General features: G+C 48.6%; 1 protein-coding gene across 20 annotated transcripts in view; it reads left to right on the top strand.

The window, feature by feature from the left end:
* Positions 1 to 480: 480 nt before the first annotated feature.
* ZNF846 (zinc finger protein 846) overlaps positions 481 to 20,720 on the top strand; it is a 35,804-nt gene continuing 15,564 nt past the window's right edge. For 8 of the 20 annotated variants that reach the window (XM_077977217.1, XM_077977216.1, XM_077977203.1 and 5 more), the window contains exon 1: positions 7,221 to 7,460. The gene's annotated coding sequence lies outside the window, so the exon portion shown is untranslated. Of the gene's footprint in view, positions 678 to 989; positions 1,414 to 7,220; positions 7,473 to 7,756; positions 8,016 to 18,186; positions 18,306 to 20,720 lie in introns of those variants that run through there. The other 12 variants (XM_077977215.1, XM_077977213.1, XM_077977210.1 and 9 more) reach the window with 8 other exon arrangements.

Here is a 20,720-nt window from a genome sequence, read left to right as displayed (position 1 = left end):
TATAGCTAGCCAACAGTACAAAATGCTGATTCTAGGCACACTGCCTAGGTTTTGGCTGTACTCTGGAAAAAGCAACTCTGAGTCAATGGAAGATCCTTGTGTAACATCACCAGTTGAATTCTTTCCTGGGTGAATCCCCAATCATGGCACTTACCTGCATCAATAGCACACTTCTATCTCCTTAGGCACCTGCTTCTAAGCTAAAACTGTCTGCTTGCCAAAAAGATAGAAGAATTTTTATTTTTCATTTGGATAAAGGCAATTAGCTAACACAAATGGCCACCCCAATTACCAGAAAAACTTAGGGTGAACTTCAGAAATATTGTTAACACAGTCATTGTGTTATGAATTTTTTTTTTTTTTTTTTTTTTGAGACAGAGTCTTGCTGTGTCCCCCAGGCTGGAGTGCAATAGCCCGATTTCGGCCCACTGCAAGCTCCGCCTCCCAGGTTCAGGCCATTCTCCTGCCTCGGCCTCCTGAGTAGCTGGGACTACAGGCTCCCGCTACCACGCCTGGCTAATTTTTTGTATTTTTAGTAGAGACGGGGTTTCACCGTGTCAGCAAGGATGGTCTCGATCTCCTGACCTCGTGATCCGCCCACCTCGGGCTCCCAAAGTGCTGGAATTACAGGCGTGAGTCACCGCGCCCGGCCCTGTCTATTTCTTAATGTCTGTAGGGTAAGTGCCAACAGTTCTTCAGGAGTGTTTTGGGTTTTACTGGCCTTTTGCACTTCCATATACATACATTTTATTATAAATAGATCAGGTTCTTCATCAAAACATGTTATTTTGACAGAAAACTTAACTTTCTATATTAAGTAAGGATAATTCTTTATATTGAAACTTCTAATCCATCAACAAGGAAGATCTATCCATTGATCTAGGTTATCTTTGACCTCTTTCAATAGTATTTTACACATTTCTCCGAAGAGATATTGCATACTTTGTTGTTGTATTTATTTCTAGTTATTTTACTGCTGTTGTCGGCAGGTAACAAGTTATCTACGGCCGTATAACAAACCACCCAGAAACAGCGCATCCTCGTACAAGCCCCATAAATGCAGAGGAAAGCGAGCAGAGGCATTTCGAGGTCCCGCCCAATCGACTCCCTCCATCGTGGTCCCGCCCCCGCCCCCTGCCCGCGCCGGGTTGCGCCCCGCGGTCCCCAGTGAAGCCAGAAGGACGGGGTCCAATCGCTGTCGGCTGTGCGGAAACTGGGACCTCTCCCCAGGATCGTGGAGGACGCGAACTCCGCCCCTCCCACTGCCTCAGGCCTCGGAGACCCGGTCCAGAGCCCTCAGCCGCTTCCGAGCCCGGAGAGAGGAATCAGAAGTGCGCGTGGGCAGAGCGGCGCCTCCTTCACAGTAACCGTCGCTGACCCGCTGGTTTTCCCTGCACCTTCGTCTGCGACCAGGTGGGGCTTCAGGGGCCCCTTCACCACCTGGAGGGAGGGAGACCGGGGCGGGGACTCGGTGAGGGGAGAGATGGGGGGCGGGGACTCAGTGAGGGGAGAGAAGAGGGCGGGACTCGGTGAGGGGGTGACGAGGACTGGGACTCGATGACGGACAGGGTCTCGGTGAGGGGAAGCGGGGGGTGGGGACTCGGTGATGGGGAGACTGGGACGGCGACTCGGGGAGGGAGAGACGAGGGCAGGGACTCGGTGAGGGGATGTCAGGGGCGGGGTCTCAGGAAGGACAGAGAAGTGGGCGGGGTCTCGGTGAGGGCGAGACAGGGGCGGGGACTCGGTGAGGGAGAGGCGGGGGCGGGTCTCGGTGAGAGAGAGACAGGGATGGGGACTCGGGGAAGGGAAGACGGGGGCGAGGTCTCCGTGAGGGGGAAGAGGGGGCAGGGACTCGGTGAGGGAGAGACGGGGGCGGGGACTCGATGAGGGGAGACAGGGGCGGGGTCTTGGTGAGCGGAGAGACGGGGATGGGGACTCGGTGAGGGGAGAGACGGGGGCGGGGACTCGGTGAGGGGAGAGACGCGGGCGGGGACTCGGTGAGGGAGAGACGCGGGCGGGGACTCGGTGAGGGAGAGACGCGGGCGGGGACTCGGTGAGGGAGAGACGGGGCGGGGACTCGATGAGGGGAGACGGGGGGCGGGGTATCGGTGAGCGGAGAGATGGGGATGGGGACTCGGTGAGGGGAGAGACGGGGGCAGGGACTCGGTGAAGGGAAGACGGGGGCAGGGACTCGGTGAGAGAGAGACGGGGCGGGGACTCGATGAGGGAAGACGGGGACGGGGTCTCGGTGAGCGGAGAGACGGGGATGGGGACTCGGTGAGGGGAGAGACGGGGGCGGGGACTCGGTGAGGGAGAGAAGGGGCGGGGACTCGGTGAGGGGAGAGACGGGGGCGGGGACTCGGTGAGGGGAGAGACGGGGGCGGGGACTTGAGGGGGAGACGGGGACGGGGTCTCGGTGAAGGGAAGACGGGGGCGGGGAATTGGTGAGGGAGAGGCGGGGGCGGAGACTCGGTGAGGACGAGATGGGGGCGGGGTCTCGGTGACAGGGAGCTGGGGTAAGTGGGGCGGGGTCTCTGTGAGCCTAGATGGGGCTGGTGTCTTAATACGGTGGGGGATTCAATGAAGGCGGAGACCAAGGTGGAGTCTCGGTGAGGGTGGAGATGGAGGTAGGGACTCCCTGTAGGAGGACAGGAGGACCGGGACTCGGTGACGCGGGAGACTGTGGACGGAAGATTACCCAGGTGCTGAGGCAAGAGACTGAAGGCACAAACTGTTTCAGCATAATAAAGAAAATAGTTAGAATAAGAATAGTTATAGGCCGGGCGCGGTGGCTCAAGCCTGTAATCCCAGCACTTTGGGAGGCCGAGACGGGCGGATCACGAGGTCAGGAGATCAAGACCATCCTGGCTAACACAGTGAAACCCCGTCTCTACTAAAAAATACAAAAAAACTAGCCGGGCGAGGTGGCAGGCGCCTGTAGTCCCAGCTACTCGGGAGGCTGAGGCAGGAGAATGGTGTAAACTCGGGCGGCGGAGCTTGCAGTGAGCTGAGATCCGGCCACTGCACTCCAGCTTGGGCGACAGAGCGAGACTCCGTCTCAAAAAAAAAAAAAAAAAAAAAAAAAAGAATAGTTATACATTAGATATAGAGATGATCATGGACATTATCAATCATTAGTATAAACATTAATCATTAGCTTTTAATATTACTCTTTGTTGTATTACTAATATAACCAAGAAATAACTGGCGGGTATAGGGTCAGGTGCTGAAGGGACATTGTGAGAAGTGACTGAGAAAGCAAGAGGTGAGCCCTCTGTCATGCCCGCATAAGGGCTGCTTGAGGGCTCCTTGGTCAAGCGGTAATGCCAGTGTCTGGGAAGGCACCCATTACTTAGCAGACCTTGAAAGGGAGTCTCCTTTCTTTGGAGGAGTCAGGGAACACTCTGCTCCACCAGCTTCTTGTGGAAGGCTGGATAATATCCAGGCCTGCCCGCAGTCATCCAGAGGCCTAAACCCCTCCCTGTGGTTCTGTGCTTCAATGGTCAGGCTTCTTGTCCACTTTCATGTTCCTGTAGTACTCCTGGTTCCTCTTTGAAGTTCTTGGAAGATAGCGGTAGAAGAAATAGTGGAAGTCTTGAAGTCTTTGATCCTTCTGATAAGTACATAAAAGAAAACGCTAACGTAGGCTACCTTCCCTCTCTGCTTTGGCTACCTATAAGGGAAGGGGGGCCCGCTGTGCTATAATCACGTGACTTGCTTGACCTTATCAATTGCTTGGACGACTCACCCTCCTTACCCTGTCCCCTTGTCTTGTATACAATAAATATCAGCGCGCCCAGCCATTCAGGACTACTACTGGTTTCCGCCTCTTGGTAGTAGTGGTCCCCCGGGGTCCAGCTGTTTTCTCTTTATCTCTTTGTCTTGTGTCTTTATTTCTTACTATCTCTCGGCTCTGCACAGGGGGAGAACACCTACAAAGGCGCTCCAACGTGGGTTTCTCTCTCTGTGAAGTTGCGCTTTGAGCGCGGTACTCAGCGGAGGACTTTCACGACAGATTTCTGAGGATTGCGGTCATTAAGCTTGGTGATAAGCTTGGGCACTCAGAGTGTCTCGGGGACACCACGGGACAAGCCACTACAAAGTACTTGGCCTATTTAAACTTCATAAGAATCCTTCTTAAAGAAGGAGGAATTTCAATTTCCTCTGACAAGCTAATTGAACTCTTTGAGGTCGTTGATCTCATTTGCCCTTGGGTTCCAACTGAAGGAACTCTAGAACTTAAAGATTGGGATGAGGTGGGCCGACAGTTCAAAATCTGTTGGGCGGGACATGTTATCCCACCAGCCATTTGGACAGTTTGGTCCTCAGTTCGCTATATCTTAGAATCCTTGCAGCCACGGGAGGAGGGAATTGAGGGTTGTCAGGCCTCTGAGCCCAAGCTAAGCCATCGTATCCCCTGTGACTTGCATGTATACATCTAGACGGCCTGAAGTAACTGAAGAATCACAAAAAAAGTGAAAATGGCCTGTTCCTGCCTTAACTGATGACATTCCACCACAAAGGAAGTGAAAATGGCTGGTCCCTGCCTTAACTGATGACTTTACCTTGTGAAATTCCTTCTCCTGGCTCATCCTGGCTCAAAAGCTCCCCCACTGAGCGCCTTGTGACCCCCACCCCTGCCTGCCAGAGAACAACCCCCTTTGACTTTAATTTTCCACTACCCACCCAAATCCTATCAAACAGCCCCACCCCTATCTCCCTTCACTGACTCTCTTGTCATACTCAGCCCGCCTGCACCATGATTAAAAAGCTTTACTGCTCACACAAAGCGCGTTTGGTGGTCTCTTCACACGAACGCGCGTGAAAAGGGTACTCTACCTTTCCTCTCCTCCGAACAGGTTGAGGAAGTCCTCAGTACTCTCTCTCCAGAGGACACCGCGAAACTTGAGGCCGTCATTTTAGAAACGGACCTCCGCTCTGATATTCTTTTGGCACCAACAACTACACCACAGCCTACCACGCCTACCGCGCCCACAATATTGCTTTATGAGGACCTTATGAAGGATCTTCTTCCCCCCACCCAAAAAATCAGCTGACAAACAGCTGTCGTGGCAGGAACCTCCTGCACTGTCTCAGCCCTGCTGTAGGACTCTCTGTCAGGCCTCTGAGCCCAAGCCAAGCCATCGCATCCCCTGTGACTTGCACGTATATGCCCAGATGGCCTGAAGTAACTGAAGAATCACAAAAGAAGTGAAAATGCCCTGTCCCTGCCTTAATTGATGACATTCCATCACAAAAGAAGTGAAAATGGCCGGTTCCTGCCTTAATTGATGACATTACCTTGTGAAATTCCTTTTCCTGGCTCATCCTGGCTCAAAAGCTCCCCCACTGAGCACCTTGTGACCCCCACCCCTGCCCGCCAGAGAACAGCCCCCTTTCACTGAAATTCTCTTTTACCTACCCAAATCCTATAAAACAGCCCCACCTTCGCTGACTCTGTTTTCGGACTCAGCCCGCCTGCACCCAGGTGATTAAAAAGCTTTATTGCGCACACAAAGCCTGTTTGGTGGTCTTTTCACACGGACGCACAGGACACTTTCAACTATCAATCTGTTCGGCCCGGTAATGAGGCCCTCAGCACTATCTGCTCACTCAATTCTGCCATTCCTCCTATGCATGAGGCTCCACAGAAGCCTGACCTGCAGTCCATGCAACAGCCTGGAGTTCAGGCCCCTGAAAGACCTGCGCAGCAGGCAACTGCGCCTCAGCCTGGCTTGAAGGCTCTCAACTTCTCCTCTATTCAAAACTCCAATTTCTTTTCTACTTCTGGTGCAGTCACAACTGCTGTTGCTACACATAAGCAGCAGGTTACATATATTCCTGAGAATGACACCCCTCTTATGAGGCCATTTCTCAGGCAAAGGAATATGGGGATCCCGACCTATGACAGTTTCCTGTTATTCTACAATCTCCTATACCTGCCGCCCCCGTTCGGGCCGCCCCCGCTCCGGCTGCGCGGGATCAGCCACAGCCCCGCTGACCAAGCTCAGCAGGCGGCTGATCTTGCTGCTCCTCCAGACCCTCAGCTCGTTGATCAGGCTCTTCAGCTGGCTGCCTCAGCCTCCTGAGTAGCTGGGACTACAGGCGCCCGTCACCACGCCTGGCTAATTTTCTTGTATTTTTAGTAGAGACGGAGTTTCACCGTGTTAGCCAGGATGGTCTCGATCTCCTGACCTCATGATCTGCCCGCCTCGGCCTCCTAAAGTGCTGGGATTACAGGCGTGAGCCACCGCGCCCGGCCAATTTTTGCATTTTTAGTAGAGATTCGGTTTTACCATGTAGGCCAGGCTGGTCTCCAACTCCTGACCACAACTGATCCGCCCACTTTGGCCTCCAAATGTGCTGGAATTATAGGCATGAGCCACCATACCCAACCTAAATGGCAGCAGCTTCTAATGTAGCAATGCACTTGCTTTCCTGTCAAGACAGACTTTCCATGGGGGAGAATCCCTATGAGTGCAATAAGAGTGATAAAGTCTTCAGTTGATTAGTTATCCCTTAATTGACAGGCACCAACCCAACGTGGTGAGAAGTATAATCCATGTGGAAAAACCAGGCCTGGAGCGGTGGCTCACGTCTGTAATCCCAACACTTTGAAGATTGATTACAAACTGGGAGGTTGAGGTGGGAGAATCTCTTTAGCCCAGGAGTTCAAGACCAACCTGGGCAATATAGTGCAACTGCTATCTCCACAAAAAATTAGCCTGCTATGGTGTCACGAGCCTGTGGTGTCACGAGCCTGTAGTCCCAGCTACTGGAGGAATTGAGGCCGGAAGGTCGCTTTAGTCCAGGGGTTGGAGGCTGCAGTGGTGAGAGTCTCGGTGAGGGGGAGATGGGTGCGGGCACCCGGTGAAGGACAGACGGGGGCGGGAGCCGTGATTGCGCCACTCAGTCCAGCCTGGGCAACAGAGGGAGATCCTGACCTAAAAAAACCCCTCTTCACTATTATTTTTGGTATAAAATAAAAAATTATTTAAAATTTTTTTTAAGAAATAAAAATAATAGTGAAGAGGGTTGCATCAGTTGAATACTGCTGTATAACAAACCACCCGGAAACAGCGCATACTCGTACATGGCTGCATAAACGCAGAGCAAAGCGAACAGAGGCATTTCGAGGTCCCGCCCAACCGACTCTCTCTATCATGGTCCAGCCCCCGATTCGTCGTTCCGTCGGGTTCCGCCCCCACGGTTCCCAGTGAAACCGGAGGGCAGAGTCCAATCGCGTTTGGCAGCGCGGAAACTAGGACTTCTCTCCAGAGTCGTGGAGGACGCGGCCGCCGCCCCTCCCAACTCCTCAGGCCTCTGAGGCCGGGTCCAGAGCCCTCAGCTCCTTCTGAACTCTGAGAGGGGAATCAGAAGTGCGCGTGGCCAGAGCGGCGCCTCCTGTCCTTTAACTGCCGCCGGCCCAACGGTTTCCCAGCCGTAGCCTCTGCGACCAGGTGGGGCTTCAGGTGCGGCTTAGTCACTGGAGGGCGGGAGACGGGGGCGGGGTCTCGGTGAGGGAGGGGGCCACGGAGGCAGGGTCTAGGTGAGGGGGCGATGGGAGCTGGGACTCGGTGAGGGGGAGATGGGGGCGGGGTCTCGGGGAGGGTGAGACAGGGGCGGAGTCTCGGTGAGGGGAGATGGGGGCGGGGTCTCGGGGAGGGGGAGATGGGGGCGGGGACTCGGGGAGGGTGAGATGAGGGCGGAGTCTCAGTGAGGGTGAGATGGGGGCGGGGTCTCGGTGAGGGGGAGATGGGGGCGAGGTCTCGGTGAGGGAGAGAGGGGGGCGGGAACTCCGTGACGGTTGAGACAGGGGCGGCAACTCAGTGAGCGAGAGATGGGGGCGGAGAGTCCGTGAAGGGAGAGATGGGGATGGGGTCTCCCTGAAAGAGAGTAGTTAGGCCCGGACTTCTACTCGGTGAGAGGATACACAGGAGCAAGATCTTGCCGGACGCGGTGGCTCACGCCTGTAATCCTAGCACTTTGGGAGGCTGAGGCGGACGGATCACGAGGTAAATCGATTAAGACCATACTGGCCAACGTGGTGAAACCTCGTCTCTACTAAAAATACAAAAATTAGCTGGGCGTGGTGGCGCGCACCTGTAGTCCCAGCTACTCGGGAGGCTGAGGCAGGAGAATCGCTTGAACCCGGGAGGCGGAAGTTGCAGTGAGCCGAGATCGGGCCACTCCAGCCTGGCGACACAGCGAGACTCCGTCTCAAAAAAAAAAAAAAAGATCTCGGTGAAGGGGGACACGGGGTGGGGTCTCAGTAGTGAGGGAGCAGATGGGGGCGGGGTATCCTGAGGCTGCATCAAATGATGCATATTTCCCAGTCTCACTGACTTCTTAGGGTTAGGTCAATATACGGGTGGGGGAAAGAGAGAGATCAGACTGTTACTTGCGGGGAAAAGAACGAGACATTAGACTGTTACTGTGTCTATGTAGAAAAAGGAAGACATAGGAAACTCCATTTTGATCTGTAGGAAGAAAAATTCTTCTGCTTTGAGATGCTGTTAATCTGTAACCTTAGCCCCAACCCTGTGCTTGCAGAAACATGTGCTGTATTGACTCAAGATTTAATGGATTTAGGGGCGTGCAGGATGTGCTTTGTTTAAAATGTGTTTGCAGGTAGTATGCTTGGTAAAAGTCATCGCCATTCTCCATCCTTGGTTACCCAGGGACACAATGCACTGTGGAAAGCCGCAGGGACCTCTGCCCAAGAAAGCCTGGGTATTGTCCAAGGTTTCCCCCCACTGAGACAGCCTGAGATATGGCCTTGTGGGAAGGGAACGACCTTACCACGACCTTACCATCCTCCAGCCCGACACCCTTAAAGGGTCTGTGCTGAGGAGAATTAGTGAAAGAGGGAGGCCTCTTTGCAGTTGAGATAAGAGGAAAGCATCTGTCTCCTGCTTGTCCCTGGAAATGGAATGTCTTGGTGTGAAACCGGATAGTACGTTCTGTTTACTGAGATAGGAGAAAACTGCCTTATGGCGGGAGGTGAGACATGCTGGCGGCAATACTGCACTGAGACGTTTGTGTAAAGTCAAACATAAAGCTGGCCTACGTGCACATCCAGGCACAGCGTCTTTCCTTAAGCTTATTTATGACATAGAGTCCTTTGCTCACATGTTTTCCTGCTGACCCTCTCCCTACCATTACCCTGTAGTCTTGCCACATCTCCCTAGCCCAGATAGTAGAGATAGTGATCAATAAATACTGAGGGAACGCAGAGACCAGTGCCAGGGCAGGTCCTCACTTGCTGAGCACCAGTCCCCTGGGCCCACTTTTCTTCCTCTATACTTTATCTTTGTGTCTTATTTCCTTTTATCAGTGTCTCGTCTCCACCTTGCGAGAAATACCCACAGGTGTGGGGGGCAGGCCCCCTTCAGTACAAAAAAAAATGTACATGGGCCTGGACTTTTTTTCTTTAGAAAAAAAAAATCACCTTATCTGGCCAGGTGTGATGGCTAGTGCCTGCAGTCCCAACTCTTTGGGAGGCCGAAGTGGGCAGATCGCTTGACCTCAGGAGTTCGAGACCAGCCTGGGCAATATGGCAAACCCAGTATCTACAAAAATAAAAATACATAAAAATAAAAATTAGCCAAGCCTAGTGGCACCATGCTTGTAGTTCCAGCTACTTGGGGGTCTGAGGCGGGAGGATCACCTGAGCCTGGGAGGTTGAGGTGGTGGTGAGCAGTGATTGTGCCACTGTACTCCATCCAGGTGACAGAGTGAGACCCTGTCTGAAATTAAAAAACAAAACCAAAAAAACCATGGTGACTCACACCTGTAATCCCAGCACTTGAGCTCAGGAGTTGGAGACCAACCTGGTGAAATGTCTCATTATTATTTATACAAAATAAACCTATTATTTATACAAAATAAACTTTTAAAGAAGAAAATATATATATATGTATTTTAAAGTGATGAGAGTCTCACTATGTTGCCCAGGCTGGAGGGCAGTGGCTATTCATAATGGCAATCATAGCACACTGCAGCCTTGAACTCCTGGCCAACATGGTGAAACCCTGTCTCTACTAAAAATACAAAATTAGCTGGGCATGGTGGTGCAGGTCTGTAATCCCTGCTACTAGCGAGGCTGAGGCAGGAGAATCGCTTGAACTTCGGAGGTGACCCATGCCTGCAATCCCAGTGCTTTGGGAGGCTGAGTGGGGAGGATTGCCTGAGGCCAGGAGTTGGAGACAAGCCTGGGCAACCTAGCAAGACCCCATCTCTGGAACAGAATATTAAAAATTAGCCAGGTGTGGTAGTGCACACCTGAAGTTCCAGCTACTTGGGAGGCTGGAGGATTGCTTGAGCCCAGAAGTTTGAGGCTGCAGTGAGCTGTACAGCACCACTGTACTCTAGCCTGGATGACAGATAGAGACCCTGTGTCATAAAAAAGAGAAAGCACATTGCTCTTTGGCTAACATGACACATTTTTTTCCTTTAATATTTTGTGGTGAAAACTAGTCACAAGTGCTAGTGCCATTCCTGGTGGGGAAGCTATTTTTCAGCAATCACTCTGTATTCTGGAAGGGAAGAAAAATATTGAGGGAAAGTTCTCCTATCTCTGGATTCTGCTAACTTAAAAAATTTATTAGGCCAGGTGCGGTGGCTCACACATGTAATCCCAGCACTTTGGGAGGCTGAGGCAGGTGGATCATCTGGGGTCAGGAGTTTGAGACCAGCCTGGCCAACATGGTGAAACCCCATCTCTACTAAAAATACAAAATTAGTGGGGCATGGTGACGTGCACCTGTAATCCCAGTTACTCCGGAGGCTGAGACAGGAGAATCACTTGAACCCAGAGGTGGAGGTTGTAGTGAGCCAAGATTGCACCATTGCACTCCATCCTGGGCAATGAGAGCAAAACTCCGTCTCAAAAAAAAAAAAAAAAAAAAAAAAAAATTGTTTGCCTTTGGGAAATTTCTCTTTATTTTCTTTTTCGTTGGTAGAGCAATGAAAAAATAAAGGTTTTTTTTGTTTGTTTGTTTTTGTTTTTATTTTTTCCACTTGCTTGGCTGTAAAGAAAAACGTTTTTTTGTGGGATCTGGGATTTTAAATCAGGACAGTCTTTCAGAAGACTGTTTGTCAAATTTCCACAAGCAGGTGTCTAGACTAAAATTAGTTTCTACTTTCCTGGAGTTCATCAGACAGCATGAAAAATAAACAGGGTAAGTGATAAAGCATTATGACAAGACTTATAATAAAGGAATTTCAAAGGGGCTATAGGGTGCTGGGAGTGGGGAGGGATAAGAGTACACCTAACAGGAGGCGGGACATGGTGGCCTATGCCTGTAAATCCAGCATTTTGGGAGGCCAATGTGGGCAGATCACTTGAGGTCAGGAGTTCAAGACCAGCCTGGTCAACATAGTGAAACCCCATGTCTACTAAAAATACAAAAATTAACGGGGCATGGTGGTGCATGCCTGTAATTCCAGCTACTCAGGAGGCTGGGGCAGGAGAATCGCTTGGACCTGGGAGGCAGAGGTTGCAGTGAGCCAAAATCTGCCACTGGGCTACAAAGGGAGAGTCCATCTCAAAACAAACAAACAAAAAACCAAAAAACCAAAAACACCTAATAGGATATTTTCCCCAAAGGAGGCAAGATTGACTTAAGTTCTGAAATATGTGTAGCACTATATCAAGTGGACAAGAAAAGCATATGAATGCAGAAGCCAAGTCAGTAATTCTCAACCTAATCCTTATGGAATTTCCTGGAAACTTGAGAAATGTACTAAGGGCTGAGTTCTACCTCAGACCAATTAAAACAGCATTTATGGGGATGTGTCATTGGTATCAGTGTTTTTAAAAGTCCTCCAGTGAATCTAGTATATAGCCGCTGTTGAAAACCACTGCATAAGGGCCATGGTGAATTCATGAAAGTTAAATGATTTTGGTATGTCTGGAGTCTCTAACTGTGGAACATTAGAACTGGGAGTAAAATATCACTAGGTCAGGCTGAGTGCAGTGGCTCACACCTGTAATTCCAGAATTTTGGGAGGCTGAGGCAGGTGGATCACGTAAGATCAGGAGTTCAAGACCAGCCTAGCCAACATGATGAAACCCTATCTGTACTAAAATACAAAAATGAGCTGGGCATGATGGTGCACACCTGTAGTCCCAGCTACTCAGGAGACTAAGACAGGAGAATCGCTTGAACCTGGGAGGCAGAGGTTGCAGTGAGCTGAGATCACACCACTGCACTCCATCCTGGGTGATACAGCAAGGCTCTGTCTTAAAAAAAAAAAAAATCACTAGGTAATATCATGATGAAAATTTAAGACTGTTTAAAAAGATTTGGGGCCGGGTGTGGTGGCTCACGCATATAATCCCAGCACTTAGGAAGGCCGAGGTGGGCGGATTACGTGAGGTCGGGAGTTTGAGAATCGCTTGAACCTGGGAGGTGGAGGTTGCAGTGAGTCGAGATCGTGCCATTCATTGCACTCCAGCCTGGGCAACAAGAGTGAAACTCTGTCTCAGAAAAAAAAAAAAAAAAGATTTGAGTAGAGTCTTAAAACATTTCAGAGAACTAAGGGAAGGGAAACTTGCTGGGTGTGGTAGCACATGGCTGTAGTCCTAGCTATTGGGGAGGCTGGGGCAGGAGGATCGCTTGAGCCTGGGAGTTCTAAGCTGTAGTGCATATGATCATGCCTGTGAATGACCACTGTACTCCAGCCTGGGCTATATAGCAAGACCCTGTCTTTAAACAGAAAGAAAAAAGAGTGGCCAGGTGCAGTGGCTCATGCCTATAATTCCAGCACTTAGGAGGCTGAGGTGGGGGGATCGCTTGAGCCCAGGAGTTTGAGACCAGCCTGGGCAATATCGTGAGACCCCACCTCTACAAGAAAAACCCCACAAAATTAGCTAGGCATGGTGGCGTACACTTGTAGTCCTAGCTACTTTCGAGGCTGAGGTGGGAGGATCTCTTGAGACCAGGTCAAGGCTGCAGTGAGGGAAGATCACTCCACTATACCCCAGCCTGAATGACAGGAGTGACATCATCTGTGGAGAGGTCTGGGATGCAACAGCTGAAAGGTCTTTGAATCCCTGTAGTGAATTTTTCATTTTAATTATTGTATTTCTTTTTTTTCTTTTTTTTTTTTTTTTTTGAGACAGAGTCTTCCTCTATCACCCAGGCTGGAGTGTAGTGGCGCGATCTCAGCTCACTCAAGCTCCCCCTCCCAGGTTCATACCACTCTCCTGCCTCAGCCTCCCAAGTAGCTGGGACTACAGGCGCCTGCCACCACGCCTGGCTAATTTTTTGTAATTTTTTTTTAGTAGAGACAGGGTTTCACCGTGTTAGCCAGGATGGTCTCGATCTCCTGACCTCATGATCTGCCCGCCTTGGTCTCCCAAAGTGCTGGGATTATAAGCATGAGCCACCGTGCCTGGCCTAATTGTTGTATTTTTTAGCTCTAGAATTTCTTCTTGGTTTCTTTTTAGGTTTTCTATCTCTGTATTGTTATTTATATTCTGTTCATACATCATTTTCTTGAGTTTTTCCATGTCTTCCTTTAGTTCTTTGAACATCTCTAAGGCAGTTGTTTTAAAGTCCTTCTCTAGTAGATCTACCATCAGGAAAAATTTCTATTTATTTATTTTTTTTTTTCTTTGAATGGGCCATATTTTCCTGTTTGTGTGCCTTGAGATTTTTGTTAAAAACTGGACATTTGAATCTGATAATATGGTAACTCTGGAAAGAAGATTGTCTTCTTTGTCCAGTGTTTGCTGGGCTTTTTCAGTTATTGTTTTGGTTGGTTGGTTGATATAGGCTGTCTTTGTGCTGAGGATCACCCTGAAATGTAAAGATATTCTCAGATCTTCTTTAATATTTGTACACCAATGTTCATAGCACCATTACTCACAATAGTTGTCAGTGTTAAACTCAAGTTTTAGTCTGGCTTTAAAAAAATTTTTTTTTTGGGCCGGGCGCGGTGGCTCAAGCCTGTAATCCCAGCACTTTGGGAGGCCGAGACGGGCGGATCACGAGGTCAGGAGATCGAGACCATCCTGGCTAACACGGTGAAACCCCGTCTCTACTAAAAAAAATACAAAAAACTAGCCGGGCAAGGTGGCGGGCGCCTGTAGTCCCAGCTACTCGGGAGGCTGAGGCAGGAGAATGGCATGAACCCAGGAGGCGGAGCTTGCAGTGAGCTGAGATCCGGCCACTGCACTCCAGCCTGGGCGACAGAGCGAGACTCCGTCTCAAAAAAAAAAACAAAAAAACAAAAACAAAAATTTTTTTTTTTTAATTTTTTAGTAGAGATGGGGTTTTACCATGTTAGCCAGGCTGGTCTCGAACTCCTGACCTCAGGTGATCCACCCACCTTGGCCTCCCAAAGTGCTGAAATTACAGGTATGAGTCACTGCACCTGGCCCCAAACTCAAGTTTTTCCACATCCAATTGTTTAATTTTTTTTTTTAGACAGAGTCTTGTTCTGTTGCCATGCTGGAATGCAGTGGCACAATCTGGGCTCACTGCAGCCTCCGACTGCCTGGTTCAAGGGATTCTCTTGCCTCAGCCTCCCAAGTAGCTGGTATTACAGGCACGTGCCACCATGCCCAGCTAGTTTTTGTATTTTTAGTAGAGACGGGGTTTCACCATGTTGGCCAGGATGGTCTCGATCTCCTGACCGAGATCTGCCCACCTCAGCCTCCCAAAGTGCTGGGATTATAGGCCAGGTCACCGCGCCCAGCCCCAAACTCAAGTTTTTCCACATCTAATTGTTTTAGTTTTTGTTTGTTTGTTCATTTGTTTAGAGATACAGTCTTGATTTGTTGCCCAGGCTGGAGTGCAGTGGCAGGATCACAGCTTATCGCAGCCTCAAACTCCTGGGTTCAAGCAATCCTCCTGCCTTGACTTCCCAAGTAGCTGGGATTACAGGTGCAAGCCTCCATGCTTGGCCATCCAATTGTGTGCGTGTGTGTGTGTTTCCTTCCTTCCTTCCTTCCTTCCTTCCTTCCTTCCTTCCTTCCTTCCTTCCTTCCTTCCTTCCTTCCTTCCTTCCCTCCTCCCTCCCTCCCTCCCTCCCTTCCCTTCCTTCCCTTCCTTCCTTTCTTCTTCTTCTTTTTTTTTTTTTTAATGATCCTGAATCAATTGTTTTAAACATAGCTCAAACAAGCAGATTTTTAGTCCTTTAGGGCCTGTCTCCTCTGCATACCCCGGTGACATTGTGCCAACCATTTGATGGCCACGGAGAAGATAAACCCTCCAGCTATAAAAAGGACCCTAATCCCTTGCTGCTCTTCAGAGCTTTCTGATTTAGAAACTTCCCACTAGGCTGCTAAGCAACTTCATCTAGCACATAAGCTCCCTCTCAACTCCCATTCTCTCCCTGGAGTTCTCTTGCTCTCCTCCCGTTCTGAGTAGTGACCTCCAACTCTGTAGCCTCTGGATATTCTCATGCTACGAGGGACCCCACACACAAACCCCTCAAGGCACTGTCCAAGTGTGCCACTGCCACCTTGTGGTCACATCTTTTTCGTTAATCGCCCAAAAATCATTCACATACCCTACATATGCATGTATTTTTGTTTTTCACATTTAGTTCCCTGATCCATTTGGAGTTTATTTTGTGAATGGTGGGAGTTATCCATGTAATTTTGTCTTTTTCCAGATGGCTAACCAGTTAGTCTTAGCACCTTTCATTGCAAACTGCATTTTTGCCCCAATTGATCTGAAATACCACCTTTCTGAACTGAATTCCCATATGTTCCTGGATCTATTTCTAGATATTCCATTTTATCCCATTTGTCTGTTTCCTGTTCCTATCCACAGTTTTAATTATGGAGGCTTTATAGTATGTCTTAATATCTGTAGGGCATTGCCACTTTTGTTTTTCAGAGTTTTCTGGGGTATTATCAGATGTTTGTGCTTCCATATGAACTTTAAAAATAATTTACATAACTCCATTAATAAGTTTGGTAGCTTTTTATTGGGATTGTTATATTTTTGAGTTAACCTGTTAAGAATTGCTATCTATATGATGTTAAGTCATCTTATAGAAGAACAAGGAATTTTCTATTTGTTCAAGTCTATTTTGTGTCTTTCAAGAGTGTTTGTTTTAAAGCTTCTTCATGTAGGTGTTACACATTTTTTGATAAGTTTAAATCTAAGTATCTTTATGTTTCTATTCTACATAAGTTTTATCTTATTACATCACCTTACTGGCTTTTGACTGGTAGATGAATGCCATTGGTTTTTAGATAGCAATTTCACATTCTGTTAACTTATTATTTTTTTCTCTAGGGCTTTCCATATATAATATCACATCATCTGCAAAAACAGATAGTTTCCTTCTTTTGCAATTCTGTGTTTCTTTTCTTTTTCTTCTTCTTCTTTTTTTTTTGAGACAGAGTTTTGCTCTGTCGCCCAGGCTGAAGTGCAGTGGTGCAATCTCAGCTCACTGCAACCTCCACCTACCGGGTTCAAGTGATTCTCCTGCCTTAGCCTCCTGAGTAGTTGGGATTACAGGAGCGTGCCACCATGTCCGACTAATTTTTTTTTTTTTTTTTTTTTTTTTTTGAGGCAGAGTCTCTATGGCCCAGGCTGGAGTGCAGTGGCATCATCTTGGCTCACTGCAAACTCCGCCTCCCGGGTTCACACCATTCTCCTGTCTCAGCCTCCGGAGTAGCTGGGACTACAGGCACTCGCCACCGCACTGGCTAACTTTTTGTATTTTTAGTAGAGATGGGGTTTCACCGTGTTAGCCAGGATGGTCTCGATCTCCTGACCTTGTGATCTGCCTGCCTTGGCCTCCCAAAGTGCTGGGATTACAGGCATGAGCCACCACGCCCAGCCAATTTTTTTTTTTTTTTTTTTTTTTTTTTTTGAGACGGAGTCTCGCTCTGTCACCCAGGCTGGAGTGCAGTGGCCGGATCTCAGCTCACTGCAAGCTCCGCCTCCCGGGTTCACGCCATTCTCCTGCCTCAGCCTCCCTAGTAGCTGGGACTACAGGCGCCCGCCACCTCGCCCGGCTAGTGTTTAGTATTTTTAGTAGAGACGGGGTTTCACCGTGTTAGCCAGGATGGTCTCGATCTCCTGACCTCGTGATCCGCCCGTCGTGGTCTCCCAAAGTGCTGGGATTACAGGCTTGAGCCACCGCGCCCGGCCCAATTTTTGTATTTCTAATAGGGATGGGTTTTTACCTTGTTGGCCAGGCTGGTCTCAAGTTCCTGACCTCAGGTGATCCTCCCGCCTCAGCTTCCCAAAGTGCTGTGATTACAGGTGTGAACCACCTTGCCTAGCTGCAATTCTAGGTTTCAAATTACTTTTTCTTACTGAACTGCATTAGCTAATGCTTCCAGTACACACACACACACACAGACACACACACACACATACACACTTGGCTATAGGTATAGGTAATCATCGTAAGAAAGTATTCACTAATTTCTATTTTTCTGGAGTGCTGATGTCAATAATGGACATTGTACTGGGTGTGGTGTTGCATACCTATAGCCCCAGCTACTAAGGAGGCTGAGGGAGGAGGATCCCTTGAGCCCAGGAGTTTGATCCAGCCTGCACAACATAGGAAGACCCTATCTCTGACAACAATAACCATAATAATAAATGAGTGTTGAATTTTTTTCCAAAGGCTTCATCAGCATCCATGGAGAAAGTCACATGACTTGTTCTCATAGATGTATTTATATGGTGTATTATTCAACAGATTTTTTTTTTCTTTTCTTAAGAATAAGGTCTGGCTCTATCACCCAGGCTAGAGTGCAGGGGCGTGGTCGGTCTCAGTTCACTGCAGCCTCTGACTCCTGGGTTCAAGCGATCCTCCCACTTCATCCTCCTGAGTAGCTGAGACTACAGGCACACACCATCACACATGACTAATTTGTCTTTTTTGTAGAGATGGGGTTTCACCATGTTGCCCAGGCTGGTCTGGAACTCATGAGCTTGGGCAATGCAACCCCCACCTCAGCCTCCCAAAGTACTGATATTACAGGCATGAGCCACTGCACCTGGACTATTTAATGGATTTTCTAATAACTGCACTAATATTGCTGCTTTAGGCTAAATTTCACTTGGGGATATTTTCTTAATGTGGTCTTGTCTTTTATTTGCTAAAAGCTAATATAGCATGTTTGAATCCATATTCATAATTGATATTGGTTTGCAATTTTTCATTTTTTGTACTCTACTTTTTTTTTTTTTTTTTGAGATGGAGTCTCGCTCTGTCACCATTGGAGTGCAATGGTATGATCTCAGCTCACTGCCACCTCCGCCTCCTGCGTTCAAGCGATTCTCCTGCCTCAGCCTCCTGAGTAGGTGTGATTACAGGTACGTGCCACCACACCCGGCTGATTTTTGTATTTTTAGTAGAGACAGGGTTTTTTTTTTTTTTTTTTTTTTTTGAGACGGAGTCTCGCTCTGTTGCCCAGGCTGGAGTGCAGAGGCCGGATCTCAGCTCACTGCAAGCTCCGCCTCCCAGGTTTACGCCATTCTCCTGCCTCAGCCTCCCGAGTAGCTGGGACTACAGGCGCCCGCCACCTCGCCCGGCTAGATTTTTGTATTTTTTTTGTAGAGACGGGGTTTCACCGTGTTAGCCAGAATGGTCTCGATCTCCTGACCTTGTGATCCGCCCGTCTCGGCCTCCCAAAGAGACAGGGTTTCATCATGTTGGCCAGGCTGGTATTGAACTCCTGACCTCAGGTGACCCACTAGCCTTGGGCTCCCAAAGTGCTGGGATTACAGGCGTGAGCCACCACACCCAGCCTCTGCCACAGTTTATATCAATGATTTACTTTCTTCATAAAAGGAATTAGGAAGTGTTTCTTCATTTTCATTGTTCTTAAATTATGGAGCACTGGGAATATCTGAACTTGGAAGGTTTGGTATAATTCTCCATTTAAAACCTCTAAGCCCACATTTACAGTTCAATGACGGTTGACAAGGGTGTCAAAATAATTCAATGGGGAAAAAATAGTATTTTAAATGAATGTGACATAGTCTTAAAAATGTCTGAAACAGTCCGGGCGTGGTGGCTCACACCTGTATTCCCAGCACTTTGGGAGGCTGAGGCGGGTGGATCATGAGGTCAAGAGATCGAGACCATCCTGGCCAAACATGGTGAAATCTCGTCCCTACTAAAAATACAAAAACTAGCTGGGCGCGGTGGTGTGCACCTGTAGTCCCAGCTCTTCGGGAGGCTGAGGCAGGAGAATCATTTGAACCCGGAAGGCGGACGTTGCAGTGAGTCAAGATAGAGGACTGCACTCCAGCCTGGCAACAGAGTGAGGCTCCATCTCAAAAAAAAAAAAAAAAAGAAGACACTTGCACACACATTTATAGCACACAATTTGTAATTGCAAAAATATGGAACAAGCCTCAATGCCCATCAACTAATAAGGAGATAACGAAAATGTGGTGTATATACACCACATAATACTACTCAGCCATAAAAAGCAAGAAAGTCATAGCATTCTGAGCAACCTGGATGGAGACCATTATTCTAAGTGAAGTAACTCAGGAATGGAAAACCATATATATGTTCTCACAAGTGGGAACTAAGCTATGAGGATGCAAAGGCATAAGAATGATATAATGAACTTTGGGTGGGTGCAGTGGCTCATGCCCATAATCCCAGCACTTTGGGAGGCTGAGATGGGCGGATCGCTTGAGGCCAGTAGTTCAAGACTGGCCTGGCCAACATGATAAAACCCCATCTCTACTAAAAATACAAAAATTAGCCGAGCATGGTGGTGCATGTCTGTAATCTCAGTTACTCAGGAGGCTGAGGCAAGAGAACGGCTTGAACCTGGGAGGTGGAGGTTGCCGAGATCATGCCACTACACTCCAGCCTGGGCAACAGAGTGAGACTCCGTCTCAAAAGAAACAAAAAAACAAAAAAACAAAAAAAAAAAAAAAAAAGGAAAGAAAGAAAGAATGGACTTTGGGGACTCGGTGGAAGGGTGGGAGGAGGGTGAGGGATAAAAGTGGATAAAAAAACTACACATTGGGGCCGGGTGCGGTGGCTCAAGCCTGTAATCCCAGCACTTTGGGAGGCCGAGACGGGTGGATCACGAGGTCAGGAGATCGAGACCATCCTGGCTAACACGGTGAAACCCCGTCTCTACTAAAAAATACAAAAAAAAAAAAAAAAACTAGCCGGGCGAGGTGGCGGGCGCCTGTAGTCCCAGCTACTCCGGAGGCTGAGGCAGGAGAATGGCGTGAACCCGGGAGGCGGAGCTTGCAGTGAGCTGAGATCCGGCCACCACACTCCAGCCTGGGTGACAGAGCGAGACTCCGTCTCAAAAAAAAAACAAAAAAAAACAAAAAAAAAACTACACATTGGGTACAGTGTACACTGCTCAGATGATGGGTGCACCAAAATCTCAGAAATCACCACTAAATAACTTATCCATGTAACCCAAAACCACCTGTTTCCCAAAGGCTATTGAAATAAAAAATAAACCTTTTTCCATTTTTATTTACATTGATATTTGTTTTCCAGGTTTTATTTTTTGAGCTGGGAATTTATATTTTATTTATTTTTTTTTTTTTTTGAGACAGTCTCGCTCTGTTGCCCAGGCTGAAGTGCCGTGGTGCCATCTCGGCTCACTACAACCTCCACCTCCCAGGTTCAAGTGTTTCTCCTGCCTCAGCCTCCCGAGAAGCTGGGATTACAGGTGCACGCCACCACACCCAGCTGATTTTTGTTATCTTTTAGTAGAGATCAGATTTCACCATGTTGGC

This window comes from Macaca mulatta, chromosome 19 (genome assembly GCF_049350105.2).
Source record: "Macaca mulatta isolate MMU2019108-1 chromosome 19, T2T-MMU8v2.0, whole genome shotgun sequence".
Classification (NCBI taxonomy): domain Eukaryota; kingdom Metazoa; phylum Chordata; class Mammalia; order Primates; family Cercopithecidae; genus Macaca; species Macaca mulatta.
Note: the sequence above shows the minus strand (reverse complement) of the source record. Positions and strands in the feature narration are given on the sequence as shown.